This window comes from Balaenoptera musculus, chromosome 12 (genome assembly GCF_009873245.2).
Source record: "Balaenoptera musculus isolate JJ_BM4_2016_0621 chromosome 12, mBalMus1.pri.v3, whole genome shotgun sequence".
Taxonomy (NCBI): Eukaryota; Metazoa; Chordata; class Mammalia; order Artiodactyla; family Balaenopteridae; genus Balaenoptera; species Balaenoptera musculus.
In genome coordinates this window covers 60,910,416-60,923,628 of record NC_045796.1, presented here as the reverse complement: position 1 = coordinate 60,923,628, position 13,213 = coordinate 60,910,416, and positions in this window count along the sequence as shown.

Below are 13,213 nucleotides of genomic sequence, written 5' to 3'. Positions count from 1 at the left end.
TAGAATCAAAACCAACTTCAATCCTAATGACTGATGGGCCACCTCTGCTTCTGAACCTTGACATTGGTGCCTCATCACATGTGAATATGCTGATGGAAGTAGAGGAACAGAAGTGTTTGGTAGAGCATCTTTTGGTCTATAACTTGGTGCTAGTGATGCAGCACTCTTTTTCATTCTGTCAAAGATGATTTGCTTTCTGGCAGTTTATATTTGGTAACTTGCTGTTGAAATAAAATAATTCTATGGTACTTTTCTTCTGTGAAATATTTGATAATAAATAAAAATCTGGAGATTTTGCTGGTAGGAATCAAGTACTTCAAAGTTCAGTATTATTTTAAGATGATGAGTTTCTGAAAAACAGTTGTTCATGAAAGGTGTTTTAAAGTGGGCAGTTCCAAACACATCATTGCTCTATGGAATTTCTGTTTTTCTGCCTCAAGAATATTATCGATACCTAGAACCTATTGAACTGGAAGTGTTTTATAGAGGATTAGCAATATACATATGACACCGCTTTCCTTGATCATCTTTAAGTACAGACCTAGGTCGTCCTTCCATAGCATCCAACAGCTGGATGAAAAGTAGAAGACTAAGCTAATCTGCCAGATGGTTTGTCTACATTAAATCCAGCATCTGGATATTTTTTAAACATTTAGATGATTGGCTGAGTTTTTCACATTACATCTGCATATTTTTGGCACTTCATTGCTGTGTGTCTGTGTGTGTGTGTGTGTGTGTGTGTGTGTGTGTGTGTACATGCGCAGGTGAGCATGTGTGCAGAGAAACATGCTACCACTCAGAACAAGCCAGAAAATAGAGCAATGGGTTTTGAATTTCACACATCCTTATTTATCATCTTGAACTATAATCAAAATATATATGAGTGTATAGCAATTGTTCTATTGGTGGCATATTATGGTTCTATGAAAATTTGAAAGTATGGTATCTTACCAACATATACATTCCCATTGCTTTCTATAGGTTTTATTTGCAACAGACCAATCCTGAAAAATGTTAGGGTCTGGCCGTCACTCTGTCATTACATGTTGGTGTAACTGTGAACTATATGATTAACGCTACAAATATTTACTGTGAACCTGCTTCGGGAAACAGGATTCTGGGATGAACCAAATGCAGATCCTGCCCTTAAGGAAGATATCAAACAAACCCTTAAATACATGATGAAGACTAATAAATTGGAGTACACATTTGTTGTGCTTTAGGAACATAAGTGAACGTAAAATTCCAACTAAGAGGGTCCTAGAAGTCCTTATGGAGAAAACACCATGGAGAGGGCCTCAAAGGATGGGCAGGACTTGGTACGTGGAGATGAACAGAATCCCCAGAGGTGAGAAAGCACTGAATGTCTTTGGGAAGCAGCTCTACACTTTGGTCAGCATGTTAGGAGCATTTCTATGACACAAATTGCATGTTCAGTTCACTCAGATAATAGCAGGCTGTGCTAAGGAGTATGAATTTTAAGCTACGTCAATAAGGTAATTTTGAGATATTTGACCAAGACATAAAATGACGGATGCTGGGCAATGAGAAGTTACCTGGGCAGGAGTTAGAGGAAGATGGATTGGCATGGGGAAACTTAGCTTCAAGGAAGCTGACAAAGAAAGTAAAATATGTTATGTTTCATGAATTTGCAAGACATCCTTTCTATGTCTAAGTTTACTCATCAATAAGATCAATGGACTGGACTTGATTTATTTTATAGTCCTGCTCCAGCTTTTATTTTCTGAATCAATATTTTCTAAATTGTGTTCTATTGAATGCTATTTCTGCTAGATAATAACATGTGCTATGTTAATTAAAAGAAGAAGAGTTCTGTGATCAAACAATATTAGGAGACACTGAGTAAAACAGTAATAGTTTGTTTTTGAGAGGACTTCTCAGAGCCTTATTCTGATAAAGTTCATGAATGGTTTTTATACATTTCCAAGGTAGAAAGTATATGTGTACTGCTTTCCAAGATTATGTGACCATAGACCCTTCTAGCTTACATCTTTTGGTGTCAGGGTTTTATGAAATATATGTATTTTATTGCTTGTCCCACTATACATAATAGATTCTCTACTGAAATTGGAATAGGCCTTGGTTATCTGTTTTAGGTGATCCATGCAATGTAACTTCAGAAACTCAGGTGGTAATTGCAAGAATTTCAATGTAATCTTTTCCCCTGATACATTAAAAGCCATGTAGGAAAGACAAATAAGGTGTGCATTCAGCTCACGTGACATGCAGCTGATATTTGAAGGTGGAATCATTTCCTCAACTATCAAAGGAGAAGTTTGGTGCTTCTTATAGTGGACTATTGTGATACCCAAACTCTTGAGTAAAAGTATTCCTCCTTTGTTTGGAAAGAGAATTCTCTTTGACTTATCAGGCACTTTTTGGAGGGGGAAAGACATAGGGTAGTGAGAAAGGAGGGATCAACTGACTAGGCAGTAGACTGGTGCCATCAACCCCTGGCTATCAGTGGGGTGGTAGATGTCATGACCAGAAAGGCCACACATCTATCAAAGTAAGCTTGAAATTATCCCCTCAGAAGAGGAGAGTTTTATGGAGAGTCTTAAGTAAGATATGACACTTGTCAGAGAAAAATAAGAAAATTGTTCCAGATGGTTGAGATTGTGAGAAGGCGAAGAGTTCAGAGGAGGCAATGACTGGAGAGAAAAAGAAGAGGAGGAGTGTTGAAAGTCCTTGGGGGCTTGGACAGGTAGCTTCAGCTTCATCTGAATGACAATGAGATTCCAGTGAAGAAACCCAATAAAAAAGAAATTCTAAGTACTTTAGCATGCAAAACCAACCTTTTAGAGATATCACTCAGAATTGACTAGAAGGAGTTGTCAGGTAGGAGAACTTCATAATAAAATGACATCACATTTAAAAGGAGAAGAGATCCAAGTGCAATGTATGCTGTCATTGGTTGCTTTTCCCCCCTTTCCTGTCGCCTGTTTACACCTTGCTGCTCAATGTACTAACAGTTCCCTCTACTGTCTGTTAGCAAGATGGTGACAGTGCAGTCAACACTGCCTGATAGTATTCGCTGTCCTTACCATCTTAGAGAAATGCTGAAATGAGGCATATGCTTTTTTTTATTAACGACTCTTCAGACTTGGAAGCATAACAAGTTACATGTTTATTCATTTAAAAAAAATCAAAATATATCTCTTCAGATACTGAAAGTAAGTATTTAACTCTACCTAAACCTGAATTTCCTCAGATCTGCTACAACAAAACAAAACAAAAGGACTGGTCTCTTTCTGTTCCTATAACATACTTGGAAGTGAAAAGTCAGGGATGTATGTTTCAGCTATAACATCAGCAGCCTATCCAAGCACTCTGGCACTACAGTTGCATGTGTAACCTGGGCCCTAGATGTTCTAGCCATGTGATCTTGGCCAAATTATTTATCCTTGGTCTTCATTGGTTTATTTATCTTTAAAAGTAATATTTTCACTAATAGAGTTGTTAGCATTGAAAAATAAAGTGTATGTAAAGACCTTGGTATAGTTCTGGGACCACGGTAAGGTTCAAATTCTGCTACTTTAGCTCCTGGATTTCTTTCATTCATTTAAACATTTATTAATCACTTTCTAAGTGCTGGGGATACAATAGTATGCAAAACAGACAAAGTTCCTGCCCTTATCAAAATTATATTCCAGTTAGGGAACATCTACGATAAAAAAGCAAGGAACATACGGTATATCAGCTATTGATAAATGCTGTGGCATTAGGAGTCAAATTACTGTTTTTTGTTTTTTTGTTTTTTCAATCATTGGTAGTTTTCCTGGATAAACGAAAGCAGTGATTGATTTATCCGCATGGCTATGGATGCATTTCGCTACTGAATGAATGTGAAGGCGGTTGGGTTACAGTCAGGATATAGCAGTATGATCATATAATTTATGGACCAAACCAGGACGCTTTTAGGAGTGAAAGGGGAGCTGTGGGTATCACATAGGGACAAGAGATGCAAATGGGGACTGTCTCAGGTAAACTAGGGAGATACAATTACCCCAGTAATTGGGGACTTGAGCAGAAGCATTTCTGGCAGGCAGTGCTGATGTCAGTGTAGTTTCATGTAGGTAACATTAGGCAAAAATGATGTAGCCCATGTAGTAAACGCCTGGACAGGGTAGGATTGATAGTGGCTTGAGGCTAAACAGGATTCATAAATAAAGTAGCCCAGAGTCAACTGAAAAGTTCTTATCTTGATGGAAGTAAGCTGCCGGGGGTGGCTGTTTCTATCCAGCGCTGCCCAGCTGCAAGGCGGGCAGATTCCAACCTTATGTGGGTCCTCCTGGCTCGGCAGCCTGGCCCCGGTTGGTCAGGTAGCTGTCCTTCATGGAGGAAGAGGAGGCCGCAGTGAGCCCAGGCTGGATGACGAGGAGAGTAATCTCGTGCCTATTTGAGGTTTAGTGATTGGCAGGGAGTGGTTTAGGCTCCTCGGAGACTGGGTTTAGTCCTTGGAGTCTCTGGACTGTCCTTGTTGAGGTCCTGTTTTCCCAAGCACCCCGTCTCCCTTCTCTTGAGCTTTCCACCGCCTTGTTCAACTCCCCCTCTGCCTTGGATTAGGGGAAAGCCCCTGATAACGGAGTCCTCTGAATAGGGATAATGAAGAAAACCTCTACTTGAGTCTCACAGGAAAAAAAAAAAAAAAAGCTGAAAGTTTCTAAGTGTGAGTGAAGTCATGACTGGCACTTGGGTCCCTTTCTCTTTCCCTTGAGTCAGGTGTTTGTTGTCAACTCTTACTAAAAGTAATCATAGTTCTGATGTATATAGTATTTTAAGTGTCAAAATGCTTTACTGTTAAAAATCTACTTCCATTGATGACAGTGGAATTGTCAGATGTGTTAAGTATCATCATTGTCTTTTCTGTGTTTACTGCTAACCCTATTTTATAGGCATTGGGTAGTACAAGAAGACTTATATAGGAAAGTTAAGAGGAGAGTCTGGACTAAAATTTTGGACTGTTCTGATCTCTAGAGGATATATCTACATTCAGTAAACACACAGCACGTTTGTGCTTAAACATACTCTAAAGAGACTGTGCTTGCTTAATAATTTTCATAGTATTGTTTAAGTTTGGATTTATCGTTTGCAATCTATTTTCTTCAGCAAAGGAATTAAGTCATTCCTTCTTTTCTTTATCTTCCATTTAGCCATCCAACAAACACATATAGCTCAAATGCCTTTTGAGGAATGGCACAGACTTATGTGCTAATCTAGATACAACAGAAGTATAAGCAATGATCCTTAGCCTTTTCATCAAAATGATATAATTCAAGTAGCTTCCACACAGACGACACTTCTGACAATTACATGGTTTTTGTTTTCAGGTAGTAATAATAATCATTACACCAAGAACAGTAATATTTACACTGTTCTAAGCACTTTACATCTATCATCTATTTAAAGTTTACAGTGCATCTGTGAGTTAGGTATTACTGTTATTCCCACTATAGAGATGAGGGAGGTTAAGAAAATTTCCTGAATTTGGACTTGACTCTCATCAGAGGTTACTCTCTTAACTATTTGCTGTCACTCACAGGTGCAAAATGAATTTATTCAGCATACCACGGAGAAGAGTGGTCACACTGTTTTCATATTAATCTGCAACTGACCAGCAACATGGTTTGGACATGCCATTTGTACCACTCAGCTTCTGCATCCTTAACTGCAAACTAGGGACAATGGAGGCTACTTTGGGAAATTGCAAGGACTAAATTCATCTCTCCTCTTGACTAATTAATTCATCTCATTTTTTTTGACCACCTACTATGTTCCAGGCACTGTTCTTGGTGTTAAGGAAAACATAGGTGAGCAAAAGAGACATGGTTCTGGTCCTTGAGAAATGTGTAGCCAAGCAAGATAGAGAAACAGAAAAAATGTAAGCAGGTAGAAAAACAGCAAATTACAGCATGTGCTATACAAGGAACGGAATAAGGAGATGAGAAATGAAAGGGTCACATTGACAGATTACCAATTCCATGGGTATAGTGGTTGCATCTGTCCAGTTCATCACCGTATCCTCAATGCCTGGAATATTATGAGCATTCAAGAAATATTAATTGAATGAATATACAAATGAAAGAAAAAAGAGTAGAAATGTCTTAAGGGACAACTTGTTTAAAGAGGTGAGATATAAGTTAAGATCTAAAATAAGAGAAGAGTTGACCATGTCACATACAGGGAAAAAACACTTTCTAGGTAAAGAAAATACATGAACAAAAACCCAGAAGTGGGCGGGGAAGTTTGTCATTCTCTACCTTGGCACTGGATGGAGGGAAAAATGCCCCCTGAGAATATGAAACCCTTGAATTCGGGTCCCAGTCCAGAATATCGGGCAGGAAATGTTGCTCTGGAGAGATGTTCCCTCAACTCAGACCACATAGAATAGACACAGATAGAGCCCTAGGAAGAAGAGGTTACTCTTTAAAATTACACAATATGATATCCTATACTGAGTAAGAATTCACAGACATAACTAGCAGAAGGATGAGAGGCACAACAAATTCAGACAGTAGAATAGCGCGATGAATAAAATAATAAGCATGTTTAAAATAATTAATGATACAGAGCAAGACCCAATACAGCTATATACAAATATGAAGCAAATATTTTAATATAGCTTTGAATATCTTTTACATCCTTTTTGTTAGTTACTATTAAAGATATATTAATACCACCATACACAGAGCTGCTAATCAACAGGAGCAGTTCAGAACATAAAACTCTGACCTTATATATTAGACTTGACAGCAGTTGCCCATTTACACGTATTAGTTGCATTATTTCTTGCCCTGAAATTTCCAGTTTTATATTGTTTTATTTAATGTGCATTTCAGTTCTTCACCATGTCGCAGCATACACACAATGGTTTATATTTAGTATTCTCTAAAAATACAAAGGAAAACTAAAAGCAGAGGCCTATGATTGATTGTACGTTTAAGTAAATGCACTGCAGATTGAGACAAATGCGCCAAGTGTGTGTGTTTCAATCACCGTATCGTCATACAATTGAATAAACACACATGTACAATACAATGCTTAATTGAGTGCAGCAAGTACATTTATTTTAGTGATTGCACCATTGCATATTCAAGCAAATGCACTGAGTTCACTTTGGTGGAGCTGAAGTTCTATACACATGTATAAGTTTTAAATCTTTCACTGACTTTGATAGATCACAAATACCCACATATTTTTAAATGATTGAAATGAAGTGTTTTTTTTTTGTTTGTTTGTTTGTTTGTTTTATATAAATTTATTTATTTATTTTTGGCTGTGTTGGGTCTCCGTTGCTGCACGCGGACTTTCTTTAGTTGCGGTGAGCAGGGGCTACTCTTCGTTGCTGTGTGCGGGCTTTCTCTAGTTGCGGCGAGCAGGGGCCACCCCCCGCTGCAGTGCTCGGGCTTCTCATTGCGGTGGCCCCTCCTGCCGCGGAGCACGGACTCCAGGCGCACGGGCTTCAGTAGTTGTGGCTCGCGGGCTTAGTTGCTCCGCGGCATGTGGGATCCTCCCGGACCAGGGCTCAAACCCGTGTCCCCTGCATTGGCAGGCGGATTCCCAACCACTGCGCCACCAGGGAAGGCCCTGAAATGAAGTGTTTTATACCAGAAAATTTACTTTTGATGGATTCAGATAAATTTGAAAAGAAATCTGGTTATTAACTCCCTAAAGAAAAAAAAACTTAAAAAACTCTAAACGTTTTTTTCTTAAAATGTCACTCTGGTCTCAGTGAGGATGAAACAGGACATTTCCTCTGTGCCCGAGCAGCTTTTCTATGACTATCTTGTCTGGAAATTGCAGTTTCAACTCTTTAAGTGTCAAGCATTGGACTCATTTTGCTTTAGGATTGTTTGCACATCTTCGGTCAAATTCAGTATCACCTCGTGCATGCATGCACATCTGAGGACCAAATCTGGGCTATTAGGCCTAAAGACCCAAATGGGTCTTGCTAGCTTCTTTCATGCCTCCTTCATGCTCTATTTACATAAATGTTCTTTTTCAGAAGTGCTGCCATACACAGATTTCTATGTCATTTCCATTAGTAGCATCTTGAAAGGAAGAAAAAAGAAAACAAAAGCTAAATAGTAGTCCTTGCTTTACTGTGTCAGCTTTCTAACATCTGTTTCATTTTCCAGGTGTGATGGACAGGTGGTAATAAATGTTCAGTACCAGGTCCCCAAAAAAGAGGTTTCTCAAGTACCAAGTTTTACAGTTTGATCCTCTTTTCTTGAATGCATTGGCTTTCATTTTAATTGTCTTCCTTTAATAGGTACTTTAAAAAAAAATAAGCTGTTAACTCTTCACATTGAGGATTTATTAGTTGGAGAAATTCTTCTGATAGATATTTCTCACAGAAATCTTACAATGTTAGTCTAGGGGAGCAAGTTCTGTAAATTTAATTCCAGGCAATGTTACTTGGGAAAAAGATACTTTGCCAGATATGTTTGGAAAAAATATACATGCTGACAATATTAGCTAACTTTGATTAAGTGCTTACTCTATGCTTTGCCTGCATTAATTGGTTTGAGGTCCTGTGTTTGACCCCATTTTCCAGATGAGGAAACAGTTTACAATGTAAACTAACTTCCTCGTGCATTTCCCACACATAGATGCACAGAATCCATTAACTAAAAAGTCCTGTCATGATTAACCTGGTTAATTTTATTTAGCTCAATTTTTCCCAAACTTATTATATGATGGAACATTTGCATGTAAAATTTTTTAACATCACACAGGACATACTTTATGACACTTTAGGAAAACGAAAATAAAAGATTTACCACCTTTATAGGTTTTAATTTAAAAATGCCTATCCCTGCACAAACATAGAACAATATGATTTCTGGATAAATTTGCTGATCGGTTTGTTAAATGACAGATCATTTATATGAGAAATCAGTCAAATGGGTTGCTTGAAGATGGCTATTTTTTTTAACATCTTTATTGGAGTATAATTGCTTTACAATGGTGTGTTAGTTTCTGCTTTATAACAAAGTGAATCAGCTATACATATACATATATCCCCAAATCTCCTCCCTCTTGCGTCTCCCTCCCACCCTCCCTATCCCAACCCTCTAGGTGGTCACAAAGCACCGAGCTGATCTCCCTGTGCTATGCGGCTGCTTCCCACTAGCTATCTATTTTACATTTGGTAGTGTGTATATGTCCATGCCACTCTCTTCGCCCCAGCTTACCCTTCCCACTTCCCATGTCCTCAGGTCCATTCTCTACATATGTGTCTTTATTCCTGTCCTGCCCCTAGGTTCATCAGAACCATTTTTTTTTTTTTAAGATTCCATATATATGTGTTAGCATACAGTATTTCTTTTTCTCTTTCTGACTTACTTCACTCTGTGTGACAGACTCTAGGTCCATCCACCTCACTACAAATAACTCAACTTTATTTCTTTGTATGGCTGAGTAATATTCCATTGTATATATGTGCCACATCTTCTTTATCCATTCATCTGTCAATGGCCACTTAGGTTGCTTCCATGTCCTGGCTATTGTAAATAGTGCTGCAATGAACATTGTGGTACATGTCTCTTTTTGAAATATGGTTTTCTCAGGGTATATGCCCAGTAGTGGGATTGCTGGGTTGTATGGTAGTTCTATTTTTAGTTTTTTAAGGAACCTCCATAGTGTTCTCTGTAGTGGCTGTATCAATTTACATTCCCACCAACAGTGCAAGAGTGTTCCCTTTTCTCCACACTCTCCAGCATTTATTGTTTGTAGATTTTTTGATGATGGCCATTTTGACCGGTGTGAGGTGATACCTCATTGTAGTTTTGATTTGCATTTCTCTAATGATTAATGATGTTGAGCATCCTTTCATGTGTTTGTTGGCAATCTGTATAACTTCTTTGGAGAAATGTCCATTTAGGTCTTCGGCCCATTTTTGGATTTTTTTTTTGTTTTTTTGATATTGAGCTGCTTGTAAATTTTGGAGATTAATCGTTTGTCATTTGCTTCATTTGCAAATATTTTCTCCCATTCTGAGGGTTGTCTTTTCATCTTGCTTATGGTTTCCTTTGCTGTGCAAAAGCTTTTAACTTTCATTAGGTCCCATCTGTTTATTTTTGTTTTTATTTCCATTTCTCTAGGAGGTGGGACAAAAAGGATCTTGCTGTGATTTATGTCATAGAGTGTTCTGCCTATGTTTTCCTCTAAGAGTTTTATAGTGTCTGGCCTTACATTTAGGTCTTTAATCCATTTTGAGTTTCTTTTTGTGTATGGTTTAAGGAGCATTCTAATTTCATTCTTTTACATGTAGCTGTCCAGTTTTCCCAGCACCACTTATTGAAGAGGCTGTCTTTCCTCCATTGTATATTCTTGCCATCTTTATCAAAATAAGGTGACCATATGTGCATGGGTTTATCTCTGGGCTTTCTATCCTGTTCCATTGATCAATATTTCTGCTTTTGTGCCAGTACCATACTATCATGATTACTGTAGCTTTATAGTATAGTCTGAAGTTGGGGAGCCTGATTCCTCCAGCTCCGTTTTTCTTTCTCAAGATTGCTTTGGCTATTTGGGGTCTTTTGTGTTTCCATACAAATTGTGAAATTGTTTGTTCTACTCCTGTGAAAACTGCTATTGGTAGTTTCATAGGGATTTCATTGAATCTGTAGATTGCTTTGGGTAGTATCATCATTTTCACAATGTTGATTCTTCCAATCCAAGAACATGGTATATCTCTCCATCTACTTGTATCATCTTTAATTTCTTTCATCAGTGTCTTATAGTTTTCTGCATACAGGTCTTTTGTCTCCTTAGGTAGGTTTATTCCTAGGTATTTTATTCTTCTTGTTGCAATGGTAAATAGGAGTGCTTCCTTAATTTCTCTTTCAGATTTTTCATCATTGGTGTATAGGAATGCAAGAGATTTCTGTGCATTAATTTTGTATCCTGCTACTTTACCAAATTCATTGATTAGCTCTAGTAGTTTTCTGGTCGCATCTTTAGGATTTTCTATGTATAGTATCATGTCATCTGCAAACACTGACAGGTTTACTTCTTCTTTTCCGATTTGGATTCCTTTTATTTCTTTATCTTCTCTGATTGCTGTGGCTAAAACTTCCGAAGCTGTGTTGAATAATAGTGGTGAGAGTGGGCAACCTTGTCTTGTTCCTGATCTTAGTGGAAATGATTTCAGTTTTTCACCATTGAGGACGATGTTGGCTGTGGATTTGTCATATATGGCCTTTATTATGTTGAGGTAGTTTCCCTCTATGCCTACTTTCTGGAGAGTTTTTATCATAAATGGGTGTTGAATTTTGTCAGAACTTTTTCTGCATCTATTGAGATGATCATATGGTTTTTCTCCATCAGTTTGTCAATGTGGTGTATCACATTGATTGATTTTCTTATATTGAAGAATCCTTACATTCCTGGGATAAACCCCACTTGATCATGGTGTATGACCCTTTTAATGTGCCATTGGATTTTGTTTGCGAGTATTTTGTTGAGGATTTTTGCATCTATGTTCTTCAGTGATATTGGCCTGTAGTTTTCTTTTTTTGTGACATCTTTGTCTGGTTTTGGTATCAGGGTGATGGTGGCCTCGTAGAATGAGTTTGCGAGTGTTCCTCCCTCTGCTATATTTTGGAAGAGTTTGAGAAGGATAGGTGTTAGCTCTTCTCCAAATGTTTGATAGAATTCACCTGTGAAGCCATCTGGTCCTGAGCGTTTGTTTGCTGGTAGATTTTTAATCACATTTCAGTTTCTGAGATTGTGATTTGCATGTTTATATTTTCTGTTTCTTCCTGGTTCAGTCTTGGCAGGTTGTGCTTTTCTATGAATTTGTCCATTTCTTCCAGGTTGTCCATTTTATTGGCATATAGTTGCTTGTAGTAATCTCTCATGATTCTTCGTATGTCTGAATGTCAGTTGTTATTTCTTGCTTTTTCATTTCTAATTCTATTGATTTGAGTCTTCTCCCTTTTTTTCTTGATGAGTCTGGCTAATGGTTTATCAATTTTGTTTATCTTCTCAAAGAACCAGATTTAAGTTTTATTGATCTGTGCTATCGTTTCCTTCATTTGTTTTTCATTTATTTCTGATCTGATCTTTATGAGTTCTTTCCTTCTGCTAACTTTGGGGTCTTTTTGTTCTTCTTTCTCTAATTGCTTTAGGTGTAAGGTTAGGTTGTTTATTTGAGATGTTTCTTGTTTCTTGAGGTAGGATTGTATTGCTATAAACTTCCCTCTTAGAACTGCTTTTGCTGCATCCCATAGGTTTTGGGTCATCGTGTTTTCATTGTCATTTGTTTCTAGGTATTTTTTTCTTCAGTGATCTCTTGGTTATTTAGTAGTGTATTGCTTAGCCTCCATAGGTTTGTATTTTTTCAGATTTTTTTCATGTAATTGATATCTAATCTCATAGCATGTGGTTGGAAAAGATACTTGATACGATTTCAGTTTTCTTAAATTTACCAAGGCTTGATTTGTGACCCAAGATATAATCTATCCTAGAGAATGTTCCATGAGCAATGGAGAAGAAAGTGTATTCTCTTGTTTTGGGATGGAATGTCCTATAAATATCAATTAAGTCCATCTTGTCTAATGTATCATTTAAAGCTTGTGTTTCCTTAATTATCTTCATTTTGGATGATCTGTCCGTTGGTGAAAGTGGGGTGTTAAAGTCCCCTACTATGACTGTGTTACTGTCAACTTCCCCTTTTATTGCTGTTAGAATTTGTCTTATGTATTGAGGTGTGCCTATGTTGGGTGCATAAATATATGCAATAGTTATATCTTCTTCTGGATTGATCCCTTGATCATTATGTAATGTCCTTCTTTGTGTCTTGTAATAGTCTTTATTTTAAAGTCTATTTTGTCTGATATGAGAATTGCTACTCCAGCTTTCTTTTGATTTCCATTTGTGTGGAATATCTTTTCCCATCCCCTCATTTTCAGTCTGTATGTGTCCCTAGGTCTGAAGTGGGTCTCTTGTAGACAGCATATATACAGGTCCTGTTTTTGTTTCCATTCAGCTAGTCTATGTCTTTTGGTTGGAGCATTTAATCCATTTACATTTAAGGTAGTTATTGATATGTATGTTCCTTTTACCATTTTCTTAATTGATTTGGGTTTGTTATTGTAGGTCTTTACTTCTGTAGGTCTTTTCCTTTTCCTGCCTGAAGAAGTTCCTTTAGCATTTGTAAAGCTGGTTTGGTGGTGCTGAATTC